The sequence below is a fragment of the Scardinius erythrophthalmus genome, assembly GCF_964197995.2.
Source record: "Scardinius erythrophthalmus genome assembly, chromosome: 1".
Lineage (NCBI taxonomy): Eukaryota > Metazoa > Chordata > Actinopteri > Cypriniformes > Leuciscidae > Scardinius > Scardinius erythrophthalmus.
Genome location: NC_138221.1, coordinates 4,436,658 through 4,448,183, shown reverse-complemented (window position 1 = coordinate 4,448,183; position 11,526 = coordinate 4,436,658).

The window sequence follows — 11,526 nt, the reverse complement described above, 5'->3', positions numbered from 1 at the left end:
CATTTATATAGCGCTTTTAACAATGTAGATTACGTACGGAAACGGAAACGTTGACACTCCCTTATCTCACTACACTAATAAATGATATTTCACTGCACACATGACTGACATTGAATGAGATTGCTGTCTGTCTACATTATTAACAGTTTTATATCCAGTATCATATATACATTTCAAAGAGTTTGTTCTAGTCAGTTTGAAGTTCATTCACACCATGAGGCTTCATGGAGTCAGAACAATCACTATGAACTTTAAAACACAGTTTTTATAAAACAAACTGAAATGATTTCGGTCTCTATCTCAGCACAGCTTTACACAACCGGCAGAAAGAGAGCAGCTGGAATGCAGAGAAGCGGCGTGTAATCCTTGTTTTTGTGTGTGTGTGATTATATTGATGTTTATAGATGTTTTGTTGTTGTGAACAGTATACCTAGTCAATTTCTTTCATCTACCGTTGACGCACATGAGCCGCAAAGCACGAGACGTGGCCCCTCCCACCAGCAGTATGAAACGTCGTAATACAGTATTTCCATGTCGTATGAACATTTGTTGTGCACCTGCTGCAGCAAACTAATACCGATTCTTCCATTTACATACAGTGATTCATTTAACAAAACAAATATCAGCATTTGAATGTAGTGAATTATCATCGTATTAATGCATTTGATGTTATTGTCACAGGTCGGGGTGGACTTCCCTCCCCTTCACAACGTACCACCTCGAGGAGGTACCCAGAGACACGACAGACCAGACAAGATATGGATCAAAAACATATTTTATTTAGTTAAAAACAAGTCCAATCTCCACTTAAATCCAGCCAGTCGCGTGGGTAGTTCACCCAACAGTTCCTCTCGACCAGAGGTAAACGATGGAGCAAGCACTGATGGGGTTTCGCACAGTGGTTCCTCTTCAGCCGGACGTAAGTAATGGGGCGGGTACTGGTAGGGGTTTCGCACAGCAACTCCTCTTCGGCTGGGGGTAAGTAATGGCTCGGACACTGGCAGGGGTTTGCACAGCAACTCCTCTTCGGCTGGAGGTAAGTAATGGCTCAAGCACTGGCAGGGATTTGTACAGCAACTCCTCCTCGGCTGGAGGTAAGTAATGGCTCAGGCTCTAGCAGGGATTTGCACAACAACTCCTCTTCAGCTGGAGGCAAGTAATGGCTCAGGACACTGGCAGGGGTTTGCACAGCAACTCCTCTTCGGCTGGAGGTCAGTACTGGAGCACGTGCACGTGAAATTGACAGCAAAGGAAGGGGATTACTCGTATCACAGGACAGCATTAATTATTTGAGTGTCGCCTCTCTTTGGGATAGAGGGGAGGATCGGGCAGGGGAAGCGTCAGCCGCGCTCCAGCACTTCGTCGCAGATGACCACCGAGGAACTCACGTTCCCTCCACGGGACACACTCACTAGCTGGGGGCAGCTCCCCCTCCACAACCGTCGAGTCGCAACAACAGTCGCTCTCTTCCCCACAGAACGGTGTTGGCCACTTCCACTAACAGGGCAATCCTCAGAGCAGCGATGGCAGTATTCGATAGCAGGGGGGTGGTTTCTCTGTGTTCACAGAACGATCATGGCAAATAGAAAGCTTGGCATTCAACAACAGAATCTTCTTACCCCAGAGCAGCGATGGCAGTATTCAATAGTAGAGGGCAGTTTCTTTATGTTCACAGAACCACAGAGGTGAATACAGATTTCAATCGGCATCAGCTGTGTCTTCTCTCCACAGGACAGCAGCAACAGCATTCGATGGCAGAGGAACAATTTCTCTATGTTCACAGAACAATCATGGTGGATAGAAGACTTGACATTCAGCAACTGAATCTTCTTACCACAGAGCAGCGATGGCAATATTCGATGACAGAGGGCAGTCTCTCTATGTTCACAGAACCACAGAAGTGGATGCAGATTTCAATCATCAACCGCTGAGCCTTCTCTCCACAGGACAGCGACAACAGCATTCAATAGCAGAGGGCAGTTTCTCTATGTTCACAGAACAATCATGGTGAATAGAAGATTTAACAATCAGCAACTGGATCTTCTTACCACAGAGCAGTGATGGCAGTATTCGATGATAGAGGGCAGTTTCTCTATGTTCACAGAACCACAGAAGTGAATACAGGTTTCAATCGTCAACAGCATTCATAGATCTCTCATAAATCCTCTTCCACTCAGATGAGTTCGAGCTGCATTCCTGCACAGCGTATGCTCAACACACAACAGTTAGTTAATTTCAGTTTGGCCTTCAGAACCCACGAGTAGACGACTGGAGAACAGGCAGACATAAACTTCAGTTTCCACACCAGTGCACAATTCAGTCACTTCAAATGATCACACGTGTTCACTTCACATTAGGCACTGCAACTCACATCAACTCACAGTGAATAGGGTCTCCTGTCGTGGTCCCAGCCGACTCTCTCCGCCCCACTGGCAAACTGTACATCCAAGCTGTGTAGACGGTTGACTATGGAAACACAACTGGCATTGAAAAGTTTCAGAATAGAACTCACCGGACGCCGGGGCAGTTTCACCACATACTAGCAGGTGGCGAGCGCTACAGGCATAACCTCCTAATAGGACTGGCAGATAACACTTGTCTGTTCGTTGAATTCGCACAGTTCAATCATATCACTGCGTTCCAGCTCTTCCTTCTTTACTCACAGTCCTCTCCGTTCTTTATCGTTCTGCCCTCTCGTGTACTGCCCGATGTAATCAGTGAATCGACAACAACAGATTTCCTCCAGTCTGCGTCCGCCCAAAAGTCTTCTTACCCCAAAACTCCAGCACAAAACTTAGACTTCGCTGCCAAACTCAACAAAAGAACTTTTCAAAAGGACTACCTTTCTGCCCATCAACCGGATCCTTTTATAATCCCCCTCGTGGCTCAATCTCTGCTCATCGCCCAGCTGTCACTCGGTTTCCTAATCAGCGAGCTCCGTCAGACTGTTTACACCGGAAGACCCGGACCCGTTCCGGTGTTACATCGAACTTGCTCCCCCTGGAAACAAGTATAGAGCGTGGCAGTTCCACTTAATCGTCACCCCGTGACATCATTATTAACCCTTTTAAATCGGCTGTGTCGTCGCCGATACATACCAGCAAGCACACACCACACACGGCCAATAACTGTAGTTAAAAGCCTTTTTTTTTCTGGACGTTTCATTTGTATTGACAACTGCTCTCTCAACGACAGCACAACCAGATTCGAATGTTCCGGTGTCATTTAGGAATAAAATCGCGTGGGTGTTTGAATCGAGATCCTTTAAAGATTAATCGTGCAGCTCTACTGTCTTTATACTAAGGTTGCCAACTGTCCCGAATTAGCCGGGACGTCCCTTGTCCCGTTTTTTGACTATACGCTGATCTAACCACTGACTGATACAAGAGCAGCAGTGCTGATCACGACACTTGAGAATGATCACCGACACCTGTCATCATCTAATCACAATGAACAATGAACACTTAAATATCTGTGAACTGTGACTCGTCATGTAAGGACTTTTCTCTGGCTGCACAAAAGGACAAAAGACTGGTTGAATCGGTCAAGAGCAGCCAAAAATATCAGTGGAAAAACTTGGTGAGCATAGGCATCCCCCTCTTTTCTTCTTTTGCATTTAAATGATCCCCTCTCCATCACGCACAACCGAAAAAGACTGCCGAATGTCTGATTTGAGGTTTCATGATTTTTTTGATTTTTTTTTTTGTAGTAGTAGTAGTAGTAAATGTGCCCTTTCTTTAGAGAAGTGCTTACATCTGAAGCGCTTAGGCCTATATCTGAAGCACTAGAGGTGCTCTGTTCCTCGTCCATGCTGTCTATTTTCAACTTGAAGCTTTCGAATTCGAACACGGAGCAGCGGAAAGGAATTGTCTCTAAACAAGTGTGCGTGAGATTAGGCTCCGCCCTACCCCAAACGACAACATCCACAAGTTTAGGCTGCTTAAAACGTTTTTATTGCTGCCAAACTGAATCTCCCTCACTACTACAAATTATGGATGCTACTTTAATCATTTATATATTTTACTTTACACCCATATTTAATTTGCGGGAGTGCGGCGTATCAACCCGCAAATGCACCTTCATCATCCCGCCCGCTCCCGCAATGACCTTTCAAAATTTGTCCCGCACCACACTGTTTTGCGTCGGGTCCCGCGGGAGTGCAGACCTCTAGACGGAAGAGACGGGGCGAGCGAGCGGTGACGTCATCGGCCTCCAAAGCACACGCCATGCGCGTACGGGACACCCCCGCAGCCAATCAGGGCCACGCAGATTCAGACAAATAGTAAAGGCATGTTGGTAGATTAGCACCTGTAGAATTTCCTTTTGTTGAAACCCCAGATAAAAGTAGAAAACTACTATTTTTGTTTAGATCCATGTTCGACTAGCGCATTTCCTTACAAAAGAAAAACACTGAAATAAAAATACTTCTACAGAAGACTGTATTCTCATAACTTATACTTTATTCTACTAAAAAGCTACTAATTGCATCTTCAACAGTGTAATAGGATTACTGTACCAATTTTTTAAGAGTAATTCCTTATTTTACTTTTAGAACAAAAAGTAATTAATTAAGTTAGTATTGCATTACACCCAACACTGATTATTTTATTGTATTTTAATGACTATTTAATATCACCTCTGAACTTTGACTAGTCAGACAGTTTTGGCTGGGCGGTCTGCACAATGAGGAAACAAAACGTGGAAATAAGGGATCCAATGCATAGAGAGTAAATCAGTTCTACATAAAACAAAACACAATGCACAAATTAATTACGATTGTGCCACGTAATACAAAGTAATACATTCGATGCCAAACACATATGCAGGGACGGACTTGGGGTTGAAAATCAGCCCTGGACTTTCTCCCAAATAGGCTCATCATCCGGCCATTCGCCTCTAGCCGTGTGCGACAGACACTAGCCAGGATGTTCCGATACTATGCCACAATACTGTAGCCTATCAGACAAGCATTGTCCTATTGTCCTATTCACAGCAAGTAACATCTCAAAACCAATGATGCTTCAAATAAAAAAAATAAAAAGTACAATGCCATAAAATACAAATGATGAAGTGTCACTGGCTACAGAAACCCCAAATTACACAAACTATACCAGGGGTCTACAACCTTTTTGTGTGTGAGGGCTACCTCACGGGTTAAAATAATCTAGAAGGGATTTTTGTTTGTTATACTTAATTATTTGTTATACATATAACATGGTGGTGCTTTTTTACTTTTCACCATTATATGCAAAATAATAAAATATCTTGATATTCTGGGTCAGACTTACAAGCGTTTGTAAAAAAAAAATTTGGTTGTTGATTTTCTATAAACCTATTGTATGTTTTTTCGAAAACAGTAGCCCAAACATTTAGTATAAATATAAATGCAAAAAATAAATAAATAAACTGCCGTAACTTCTAAACAAAAACATTACTGCATTACATTTATACATGACTATATTAATATAACAGCATTTTTAATATGAATATATACAGGCACATTTCTGCCAAAAAGTTTGTGGTGTGAAATGTCTTCTAACTGGTTTGTTCTTGGAACAATGTTTCGTCTGTTTTTGCATCAATATGTTGAGAATATCAGCGTTGTTTCATCCGTCTTTTAACAAGCTTAAATCACACACTGTAAAAAAAAAAATCCCGTAGTTTTTACGGAAAAAAACTGGCAGCTGGGGTTACCAGAACAATTCCGTAAAATATACAACAAAACAGTAATTGCTTTTACTGAGTAACATTTTACAGTAACCAGCATATAACACACTGGAATGTTGACCTGGTGAGCTGTTTAACCACATCCTGGTTTGGGGCATTTTGTTTAGACAGGCTTTTCAGTTCGTCTCTGCTCTGCTGTTAGCTCTCTGCAGTCTCCCCAAGGGGCATGAACTTCATTTCCCATTTGATGCAACCATAGGTCTCCTGGATTGGAGCTCTTTTTTCAGCAGGCATTTCATCCGTGTCAGACTCTACATGCAGTTTTCTTTTTCTGCTTTTTGGTATTGTGGAGCGTTTTGCATTTTCAATTCTATTTTGGAGCTGGTTTACGAGGGAATGGTACCCTGACCCAATTATGTCCCCTTCAATTACATCCTGCAGTGATTTGGGATATGTAGCCACTAGTTTTTTGGCCACAATAGTGCAGTGCCTTTTACTTATGTCTGATGACTTCTGCATCATTTCGCGTACCACAATCCTCACCATCTCCCTCCTCTTCTGTGGACTTGGATGCTTCCCTCTCTCTAAGGACTGGATCAATTCTTCTGGAAACTTCTTCCATGGAATGTCAAAAGTATCTGCCCAGTCAACATCTGGGCTGCGAGAGGCACTGGAAGAGGTTGATATTGGTGAGAGAGACCGAGAGGATGAAGAAGGTCCTGGTGAGACTGAGGGAAGAGATGAAGCACCTTCCTGGATGCGGAATGAACTGTTGCTATCCTGGGTAGTATCCTGGCCTTTAAAATACACACAAATACACAAAAGATTATTAGGGACATACACATTTCAGATCAATGTTATTTCCTTTTATGGCTGGCTGCATCATACTTACATTTTACCTTCCATGCAGCCACAGCTTTCCGTGCTTGAATGGGTCTTAGCACTGACAATAAATCTGCCTCTGTTAGATACTGCAAGTCAGAGAATGTCTCTACCCCCTGTGCTAACAGTGTTTCCACTAACATGTCTTTTGCCACATCAGATAGGTCAGGCAGGACCTCACGGATGGAATCGTGTAGAAAAGGCATTTCTGCATGATAGGGAAAAGAAAAAAAAAACAATCATACATTTAGCTCACATTTCTAGCAAGCATATTAACTATATACATGTTCACCTATAAACTATACACATAAGTACCTGCCATTATACCTATAACAAGTCATGGCTTACTGTTGACGCAGTGTGTCTGATAGCATGCTGTAGATCAGGGGTCGGCAATAGGCGGCCCGCGGGCCAAAACTTGCAATATTTTTTGGCCCGCCGGATTATTTTGGAAGTCCGTTTTTTTTTTTTTTTTTTTTTTTTTTTTTAATCAGCCTATTTTTATTTTACAATAACGGTTTACAAATAGGTTATAAAATAGGTTAGGTTAGGTTCAAATAGGTTTACGGCATATCATTCGTTCAATCGTTTTTTTTTTGTTTGTTTGTTTTAAACCAAAAATAAAAATAAATAAAAACAACTTGTTTTTCCATTATTTTTTTCCTGAACTAAAATTAAAAAACGAATAACGACTCGTTTTCCGATTTTCTGATTGTGCGTTCAGATCAAAAATAGAAAAAAATAACAGGTTTAGACGAATTTTAATGTTGAATTTTAATTTAACACCTAGCAGATATACCAATCATTTTAAACAGATCAATTATTCGGGTATATCACACTGATAAATAATGTGTATTACCTGATAAAAAATATTTGCACTATGCTGCTGCACAAAACTCTTCCAATACTTGAGAAAAGCCGTGGCCGCGTGCCTACATCTGACAATATTGTTTTTTTGGTTGTGGTTTAAAAATAAACATTCTGACAGTTTACTTCTGAATAATATATTTTGGGTTCAAACACGCGCCGCTGTACACCACACATAGTACTTAACAGTGTTAAATTTGAAAAATACTGTTCGATAGAACTGCTTTGTTAACTTACCACGGTTATCTGCGTGCTTCCTGCGATGAAGTTCCACATTTGCGGCTATCCAACACGAAAATGCAGCAAAGCCTTTCACAATATTGTTTTCTTCAGATAACTCCAAATTTCTTCCACACACTTGACTTGATTTTTGACGACTATTGTCGACAACTTTACAATCTCCACTAGCTATTCTTTTCTTCAACTCCTCAGCATCCATCTCGACGACTGCAGTGCAAGCAGATCGCGCGCGCGGTTATGAGGAATTTTTAAAACTGAAAGTAGGTAACGTTATAGATCCTGGGAAGGCGTGGCGCGTGGGCACAAATAAACTGATGTGGATTTTAAATTATTTTATCAACTTAAAATACAGGCATATTTTTGTAGATGTGTTTCTAAAAATATGCATATATTTTTACGTTTGAATGTGATTGTTTTAAACCCGTGTTTAGACCCGTGTCCGACCTGACCCGCATCCGTATCCGACACAGTTGGATATTTTTCACCCGTTTGAGCAAAATTTGCGGGTTACCCGTCGGCTACCCGAACCCGTGCAGGACTCTATTTTAAAGTAGGCTATAAGTAGCGGTCAGCGGGCGGTCGTCTGACTGACAATAGCCCACTCCCGACATGTTTTGACAGCGCATCCGCACTTCATTCAGACCACCTGTAAGCTACACCTAGATCTGAGGAGCTGTTTGGTACTGAAACCATTGTCAGTCAACAACATTCTTTTTTTTTTTGCAAGGATGTTTGAAATAGTTTGGCAGAAAATAGCCTTCTTCATTTGTCAGTAGGGCAATATGGTTTTTATTTATGTTGCTTGAGTGATTTGTTATTTATTTGTTATTTATATTTCATTATTTTTTTTCTGTGACATTTTTTCTCTGCTGACAGTACAATGTTAAAATAGCCTAATATTTATATTGACACGAACACAATATTTGTATAGCATTTATAATTGTTATAGGCTACTTAATCTCTCTCTTTCCGTTAGAGACATTTTAATGCGAGATTCTGGAAGTGAGATCTAAATTTTGCGGAACATAAAGCGGTGAATACAGAGTGTAGCCTATTTTAAGCGGTTTAATTTGTGTAGCTACGTGTAGCTGGCCCGCCACCTACTGGCTAAAAAAAATATTGGCCCGCGGCCATAGTTATTTGTCGACCCCTGCTGTAGATAGACATTTTATCTACAGTACAGTGTGTGTGGAAGTTCACTGTGACAATATACTATGCTTTAATGGAATGACACAGTGCTCATTGATGATGTACGACTTTAAGGGATAAAAATCTACCAAATTAGTGATGTTAAGGTACAGCAACTGTGCAGTCAGTTTTGTTACAGAGTACATGTGATATTCATTGTGATACTCAGATGTGTGCATGTCCAACACAAAATAAACAGTTGCATTATGTTGGATTAAAATGACAACAAGCTCTCCAAACTCCATGGACTCATCATTTTTTGTAATGAGGAAATCTCCCTTCTTATATGATGTGCCCTTACACTGGATGTCTGTGGAGACACATGTGTCATTTTCAGAAAAGCCAAAATCAGTAACAGCATGCCTAATTGCATCACTGTAAAGGCTGGGGACAAAAGAACAACTGTTTTTCACATGTAACAACTGACTGCATCCTAGTCCAGCCGATAGATATGCCTGAAACATTTGATGTCTTTCAGATAAACTAAGACATGTTTTTCAAATGCCTTGCGCACCTTTTGAAATAGGCATGCTTGCTTTCAAACCGCATTGTCCATAGTCTGATAAGTGGGCCAAATTGTAGAATTAGTGCGGGATAATGCCGCAAGTAATGATGTTTTGGCCTTAGGTGATTCTCAGGAAACAAGCCCTTTCTTGAATCCAAATAGTCTTGGGTTGTGATTTCAAGATAAGCTACCTGTGGCACGGAAATCTTCTGAGCACAGACCAAATCCACAACATCTTTAAGCTGTAGCGTTAACTGCCACACATCATCATCTGGATCTTGCACCTTATCACCAATCAGCACAGGCAACAACCTCAAAAAATTCAAATTTTCCAGGCACAGCCTGACCAGAGAGTTTGCATGCAACGGGGTTGACACTGCATGGCTTAGTGAGGGCATCAGATCCTTTATATTTGAATTGTTTGATTCGCCGATTTAAAATTGAGTATGTAAACCATTTCTTTGTTTTTATGAAATACTTCAAGAAGAGTGCAACATCATAGGATACGATACCCTCAAATAAGTCATGGCCCAAGCAAGGTGGAAGACCCGGCTGACATACATGAAAGGATTCCAAGTTATTGAAAACAGAATTTACCTTAATTCCTTTGACGTCTCTGATGCCTTCTGCTTGTAGGTGTCCAAGAGCTGCCTCGTAATTGTCTGGGTTGCGCTGTGGACCACAAACATGTGGGTCATCATGAAACTCACGTCGAGTAATTTAAATGCTTCTCAGTGGATCGTGCAGCTCTGTGTAATAATGTTGGCACCAGGTTGGAGACCACTGCTATACTATAACTTAACTATTAAAATATAATGTAAGCAAATTTAAAAGTAGGCCTATAGGTAAGCCTTATAACTTTCTGTCAGTAAGTATCTATGGAGATACATTTGGGTAGATTTCAGCATTGTTCCAGATGGAGGTTGCAAACTTTGTTACAAGACCCAGCGTTTATTGAATTTGTGGAGAATTTTATTGATAAAATTTTTTATCTAAATACGAATGAAACTACGGCAAGTATTAGATGGGAAGTGTACGTAAGAGGAGACATTACTAGTTATACAAACAACATAATAAGGAATTACAAAAACTAGAGGATCAAATTAAAAAAGCTGAAATTAAAATAAGTATTAATTAAGTATTAAGTATTAAGTAATAATCCTGAAAAATGACATAACCTGTCTATCATGAGAGCTAACTATGATAAATTAACAACCGACAGCCTATATATATAGCCTTTCAAAATCCACAAATGCGTGAGGGGATTCACAAATGCGCAGAACGTGGTTCACAAATAAATGCCAGCCAGAGTTGTGTTTATACAATAATAAAACATTTGTAAATATTTTTTTATTTGCAAATCTCATTTTTGTGAATTTGATATTTTTCTGTGAATCTCCTTACATTTATTTGCGGATCTTAATCTATTTATTTGTGAATTTGATACATTTTGGTTAATCTCTTTACATTTATTTGTGAGTATTAATCTATTTATCTGGAATAATGCAAAAATTCTAACCCCATAATCAACTGGAGTAACTGGAGTCACTTCAGTTCTAAAATACTAATAATTGAAGGCTACTATTAAAGCTGAATCTGCCTGGCCCTGATTGGCCGCGGGGGTGTCCCGTTCGCTCCTGCGTTGGAGGCCACCTGCAGACTCTGCAGCTACAGTCCCGCACCCAGAGTCCTGCATTCTCAGACCCCTCGTTTTTCGAGACAGCGCCTCCTGCTGTTCAGAAGATCGTATAACACCCATATCCAAATGCCATTGAAAACAATAGGACGCAATATTACGGTCTCGTTTTATTCAAAGTTATCCAAATAAATATTTGCGTTCCCTGCTTAATGCATGTGTCAAAAAAACTCATTCTGTTCTCTGACTAACAAATTACCCAGTAGTTATTTTTTGAGCGTGGGTGTAATTGAAAGAAAATTACTGATGGAAGGGATACAATTACAGATTGAACTATCTTCTGAAAAATATTATGTGATATTATATTGCTACAATGTTTTTTTTTTAATTAAAATTCCAGTTTTTCTTTCAGTTCAACCTATAATGGTCTAATTAACATTATACCATGCTAACATTACAAAACCTGTTTTTTTTTTTATATTTTGAATGCAAAGCAAAACCCAAATAAGAATAGACAAAACACCAATAATAAACAATTCTG